The following is a 7324-nucleotide window of genomic DNA, read 5'->3' on the forward strand; positions in this document are numbered from 1 at the left end:
ATTTGTATCCTATAATAATGGTTAAGGATTTAAGGAGAGAGTATCACAGTCAAGAAGAATATGTTTTTTCTTGAAATTAGTATTTAGGACCATTGTTTTAGAGGAATTCATATTTCTTAGAATTCTACGTCCATCATATTTCATGGTTATGGTTTGATAATTTTTTTTGGTTTCTTAATTTATTATTATTATTTCCAAATAGTTTAAATGATCTTTCAATTTTGTTACTCTTTGAAGTATTTATTCTTCTATTTATTATTTTTAGGATCACTTTAATATTCATTTAGGATTTGATAACAAATTAATTTCTATTGTTTCTAATTGAAAGGAAAACTTTGTAAGTTTAATTATTGTGTAAAGATTCAAATTCAAGGAATAATATTGTGTATTTTAAATTAATTTGAAATTTCATGTTTAATATAATTAAAATTTTAAATCTCCCAAAATGAAGAAGATTATGTTTGGTTGAATCAATACTTTCACATCTTTAAACCAAGAGTGAAAGCCATCTTCTGCAAAATTGGAAAAATCCCCTTATAGAAAGGCTACCAATGCATGAAAAGCAATTTTCTGTAGTAATGATAAATGTCTCCATTATAAAGAAAAAAAAGAAAGAAAGAAGATGAGAAGAAGAAAAAAGAGGAATCATCAATTCAAGGGGCATAAATAAAGTTATGCTTTAAAGATCAACATTTTATCATGTCAAAAAATTCGATGAACTATTTTCAAATTGAATGAGTTTTGAATTGATTAAAAGCTAAGCATGATCTAATGAACTAACTAGATTTATAAATTGAATAAATTTTAATCAAACAGTAAATTGATGGCCTTGAGATTAAGTACTTTAAGTGATTTTATTCTTACTCACTCTTGAAAAAGTTCAAAGTCTAATTGTGACCAATTTGATTCTTTTGATAACTTTTATGAAGAATTTGTATGATTTGAGTTTTTTTTTTTAGATTTCTCATATTATTTATGATCATTTTAATATATTGAGTTCCAATGTCATTTTGAAAGCTATAAGCATGTGAATTAAAATCCTTCATATTTGAATTTTTTTTTCTCCAAATTTGGGGTGATTTTGTGAGTATTTTGCATGAAAAAGTAAATTTTGAGTGCGCAAAGGAGTGCTAGAGCCTTTAGGATGCTTGAGAAAACCTTGAGAGGCAAAAATAAAAACTATCCACCATTGTAGAAGTTATATCAAGCCCTTTATTAAGTGCCCATCAAGCGTTAAGAGAGTTTGAGCACTCTAAAGTTGCTTCAAGTGCTATATCAAGTGCTTGTGCTTGTTTCTCGATATAAATGCATATTTTTGCCTCTTTTTGGATATATTATTTTATATTCTTTTTTATTTGTCTTTGTAATTTTCAATGTTTTCAGAACCAGACTGGTCATTGAACCGAAAAAGTTACCAGTTCACAATTCATTGGTTGAACCAACGGTCAAACTGCGGTTGAACCGGTGACGTCATAAATATATAATTTATAAATTATTAAAATTTAAAATAATTATAAAAATAAAAATAATAATTTATAGATTATTTTAAAATTAAAATTTTATTTGAAAATCAAAAAATTAGTTTCAAATTTAAAATTAAAATTAAAATCATAATTTTAATTTAAAATTCATTTGTAAATAAAAACCTTATTTTAAAATCAGAAATTGATTTAAAATTGTAATTTTTTTAATTTAAATTAAAATCATAAGTTTTAAACATGAAGTAAAAAATAAATAAATAATATAGAGATGAGATAAAAAATAATTTTAAAAAAAAATCTAAAAGAATGGATGAGAGGGTCGGGCAAAAATGGGATACTTTTTCCAATGTGGGGTTCCGGTGGGGGTCACTAGGAGGAAGGGGGGTTTTCCTCCAGCAGTAGCAGCACGAGGTGGGGGGTTTGGGGGGAAGAGGGAAAATGGGGTTGGCTTTTCCGGCGCAGGGTGTGGGCAGGGGTTCCTATGGGTAGCGTGTGTAGGGTGGGGGATTTCTAGCAATAATAAAACGGGGTGGAGGGAGGAGGGAGAAGGGGCTTTGCTTTTTCGGCATGGGGTGTGGGTGGGGGTTCCTAGGAATCGCGTGGGAGGTGTTCCAACGGGTAAAAAATGGAAGTTTTTCCTATGAGGGTGAGGGGTTCCAGTGGGGTCGTGGAAGGACGGGGTTTCTAGCGTGGGGTTGGGTTCCGATGAGCAAAAAGGGGAAGCTTTTCTAGCGCGGGGGTCTTGTCGATGGGAGATGACGACAATGGGAGGAAAAAATTAATTTTAATCAAATCGGCTAATTCAAAGAGAACTGAATGGTTCGTCCGATTTACAGGTTGGACCGCCAGTTCAAGTGGTCTAACCCCGGTTCAATGTCATTCCAGTCCAATTGGTCGGACCGGACCGGAACCGTGATCAACTGGCGGTTGGATCGGTCGAACCGGCGGTCGAACCAATCGAATCGACCGATCTGATCCGGTTTTTAAAACCATGGTAATTTTTGTGACAAAAAAAAAATCATTTGATATTTTAAGAATGCGATTGATAATTTGGGATTGGTATTTGTGATAATATCTAATTGTTTTACGAGATTAATTAGATTTATCTATTTTTTCCAATCAAGATGGACAATGATCATATTATTATTTTTTTCTCACTTACTACTTTCATAGGCTTTAACGTCTAACCATATGCAAGACAAGTTCCAAACTTGAAGAATTTTCTAGATATGTTGTGCATATTAATTCTTCATTATTACTTTTCATGAGATTTATTGTTTAAGTGTGTACAAGACAAGTTCCAAACTTTAAGAATTTTTTAGATGTGTTGTGGATATTAATTCTTCATTAGGATGTTTGGTCAAGACAAGTGATATTTAGTGATTAGTAAACTTTATATGAGACTATTGAGGGGTTACGTAATCATTATTTTGTCATAAAATTATCAAAGAGGGAGATTGTTAGTGTATTAAGTTACTTATTTTGTTTCATCCATCTTCATTTAGAACTCTACATAGTTTTATGTGATTTACACTCTTTTTAAAGATTCAAGGTTGTTGCATAATAAATCAAGGACTAAATAGGAAATTATGGTTGAGTTAATTGAGGATAATGATATAAAACGATAAAAGTCCATAGAATGGACCTATATGAAAATTAGAAATAAAATTAATTTGGAAAGAATTTTAAATTGAAATTTTTGAAAGGAAAATCTTTTCAAATTAATAAAAACAATTTGAAAAAAATTAAATTGGAAATTTAAAAAGGAAAATTTTTCCAAATTTTTCAATAAATTTGGAAAGTAATTTAAAATAAAGATTTAAAAAGGAAAATCTTTCTAAATTTTTTAAGATTGATCACTAAGTTGCCCTTTTTTTTAATTTTTTTTTATAAATTATGATTTCTAAATTAATTCCAAGTTCATTACATTTTCTTTAATATAAAATATATGTCTCTTAGGAGAGTCCATAGAACTTATGCATTTAAGCTTTAAGTCATTATTTTTTGTACTTAACTTGAAACTGTCAAGGGTGTTCATGTTCCATTATTGGGATCATGAAAGATATTCACATCCCATGAAGTGTTGAGAAGTCCACTAAGAAGCATGTGTGATGTTGCATCATGGATATGAGATGAGGTGTAAGTTATAGCTCTATGGTCTCTTATCTCATAGTTTTTACACCTACAGTTTTTATATCTGCAAAGTCTCTAGAAGGCTTTGTGGGTGGCTTTCCATGTATAATGCTTGTCCTTGTGTTTTCTCTTTTAATTGATAAATTTCTTATGAAATATAAAAATAAAAATTAAGTTAAATTATAGAGTGTTGTCTATTCTTTCCCCTCTAGGTAGTTCCATAATAAGATTATAAACTTTTAAATGATATAATTTAAAAATAATAAATAAATAAATAATGTGTGGGCTTGTGTTTCAATGGGTTGCTCAAACCTTCAACTTGTGTCAACCTTAATTTTTCAAGTTGATATTTTTCTAGCATAAGTGTGATCCTAATTCATTTAAACCTTGTCCACATCAATTCGAACCTTAGGTTGAGCATGAGTTGGCAAATTAGACCCAAGAATGAAAATATCGATTTGTGCCAATATATCAATCAATAACCCAATTTTACAAATATATCCCAATATATCATAAAATATCAATAGACATTTTGATGAAAAATTGATATTTTGACATAAAATATCGATAAATATTTTGACACAAAATATCGATAAGATGGAAATTGATCAAAACTCATGAAAATATTGAAAAACAATTCTAAAAATGACAAAAAAAAAAAGTAATAATAGACATTTTTAAGGTTGTTTTGTTAAAAAAAAAAAAAAAAAAAGATCTATGTATGACATAATTTATGACATTCAACAATAATGTTCAGAATTTTAATCTACATTTCATATAGATTTATCTAATTTGAATGTATTTAATGACATAAAACAAATGGTGACATATATAAGTATTTCTTTATTTTAAAACATTGAAATTTTTTTTATAAATTTAAATTTAATTATTATACAAAATAGATGATGTTTAAAATTAATTTATTTACAATAATTTCATATATAAAATCTATGCATGTATGATTTGAAACAAACAACACAAATAGCTTGGTGGCATCACCCTTCATTTTTTGCAATTTGCAATCCCACATCAGTCAGAAACAACATTTAAAACAAGTATTTAAGCAAAGGGCTAGAATAAGTTAACCAACAGGCTGAGTTGGGCATGGTCTCAAAGGAGTCGGTAGTATGGGAGATATAACTCTTAAGGCTAAGTCATAAAATCCCATGTCAAAAATTTTAAAATCCAACTAAAAAAATCGGTGACATGGCATAAAATCTTTGAAAATTCAATGAAAATCTATTAAATATCAATATATTTACCAATGTTTTAAAAATCAAACTGGATCGCTCAACTAGTCCAACTACCGCCAATCATCATTCCGGTCCGATTCGACCCTTTGAGCTGGCCAACTTTTGAACCAGTCTCAAACCATTGGAACTGGTGGTCTAATCATTGAATCGACTGACCCAGCCAATTTTTGATGAACTAAATGGTTCAAAATCCAACCCCCTCTCTTTCTTCTTTCCTTCCCCTCCCAGATCCTACCCCTGCGCACTTCCCCCTTCCTAGCTATTGTTGTTGCCCCTCCCTTCCCAACTCTTCTGCAAGCCTAACACCGAGGATTACATGCTAACGACTCACCCCCCTTCAATATCCTTCCCCTACCACCCTCTCCCTTCTCTCTTCTTCTTCTCCCCCTACACCCCCCCACCTTTTGTCATTGTCGTTGTCGCTTCAACTTGCATTAGACTTTCACTCCCATCTTGATATTTTCTTTACATTTTTATGTTTATTTATTTTATTAGTTTATTTCCATTAACTTTATGATTTTAAATGAATTTTTGAAAATATTATGTCAATGAGATTTTAAATAAATTTCTAATTTTAAAATAAGTTTATGATTTAAAAATAAATTTTAAAATTTTGATTTTAATTTAAATTTATATTTTGAAACTAATTTTATGATTTTCAAATAAAATTATGATTTTTAAATAATATATAAATTATTGTTTTTATTTTTTATAATTATTTTTAATTTAATAGTATATAAATTACATATTTATGGCATCAGTGGTTTGACTGCGATTCAACTGCCAATCCAATAAGTGAACCGTGAATTGGTAACTTTTTTTGTTTAACAACCGATTCTGAAAACATTGATAATTACACATTATTAAGAACAAACAATTTAACTATTAACAACATTTATGTACTAATAAAATACACATAATCTAAACACTTAATGACATTGAGCTCTATTCAAATCTAAATATTTAAACAAAAAAATAAATACCACCTAACTCATTTTGATTATATTTTTTCTTAGGTTTTTGGGTTTATGAACAAATGTCTTAAATATTTTTATAATTGAATAATATCTTGATTTCAATTATCATATTTGTAGGTAATATCATGTCATTTATATTTAGTCATTTAGTATCAAAGGCAAAGAGTTTGGGCCATCCTTCTTTGTAGAAAATATATCAATATAATTTTACCCAAATCAAATAAACCAAATTGAAGCAAACTAAATTGCACTAAATTTGGTTAATTTGGTTTAGTAACTAAATCGGTTAGAATCAATTCTACTTAATCAAAACTAACCAACATTGGCTAATCATTAGCCTAAATCAAACCATGGCTACTAATTTTTTTTGGAACATATACCCATGAAAAAAAAAAACATATTTGTAGACCCCCATTTGGGGCTTATTTCCATGCATTTTTTTGCAGCTCATTTTGCCAGGTGTCGCAATCCTAGGAGACCACATGTCATCTTTGAGGTGGCTGTTGGAGAATCAGGTAGTGGTTTTGAGAGGCAATGGGAGGTCAACACGTGTAAAGAATACTCTGAGAAAAGCTACAAGTCGCTACAATGGAAGGAGGTGATTTTGTTGTTGGGTTTCAAAGATATTTTTTGGAGAGTAGGGTAGAGGGGTAGATAGAAGAGGGTATTCAATTTTGGAGAGGTGAGAGATTTTGAGGGTGTTCTTTGGTTTGGGAGGTAAGACATCGAGGTGAGAGAGCATTTTGTAGCAGGGGAGCATAGTTTTACTTGGGGAGCAAGTTTTTTTTAGAGTTTCTGGGTTGCTTACAAGGGGGAAGATATTTTTGGCTTGCTGGAGATGAATTTTTTTAGGCTGCTACAGAGAGGTTTGAGCATGCTAGAGAGAGTTTTCGTGGGAGAGAGAGGGGAGTTTTTGAAAGCTGAAACAGTGGAAAGAAAGGAAATGTTCTCAGGTATGTTTGCTAGACCACATTTTGTTTGCCATTCATATCCTTTGGGTTGCTGTGACTATGTTACAATATATCCATGCTTTGTTCTTCATACGAAATTTTTTTTAAAGTGGTCTAATTCTTTTTTTAACTCTCCTTTGGATGTATGAGTCATATTTTTGGGATCTTGTTTCCACCTGGTTGTTCCCACCCATGCATAGCCCATCAACTGCCATATGAGAAAGGGCTCGGTTCAATGTTATCTTTGGTTTATTTGATGCTCTATTTATATGCTTGCTCCCTTGTTGTTTACCCTCTATTCTCGGTGGCCATTCATACCACCCAATGAGAAGAGTTTTAGCCAGCATTGCCTTTGATTTCCGCATGGGCATAGTTTCTGAGCTTGGGTAGCTGTTGTTTCATTTGTTCATGAGATTGTTGAGTTATTTTGCTCAAAAAGATTGGTGATGGCCATATCAGGGTATTAGTGTTATCTTTCGACTGTTGGTGGCTCTGGATACTTAATTGGGTCTTAGCAAGGGGCAAGGTTG

Source organism: Vitis vinifera, chromosome 15 (assembly GCF_030704535.1).
Source record: "Vitis vinifera cultivar Pinot Noir 40024 chromosome 15, ASM3070453v1".
Lineage (NCBI taxonomy): Eukaryota > Viridiplantae > Streptophyta > Magnoliopsida > Vitales > Vitaceae > Vitis > Vitis vinifera.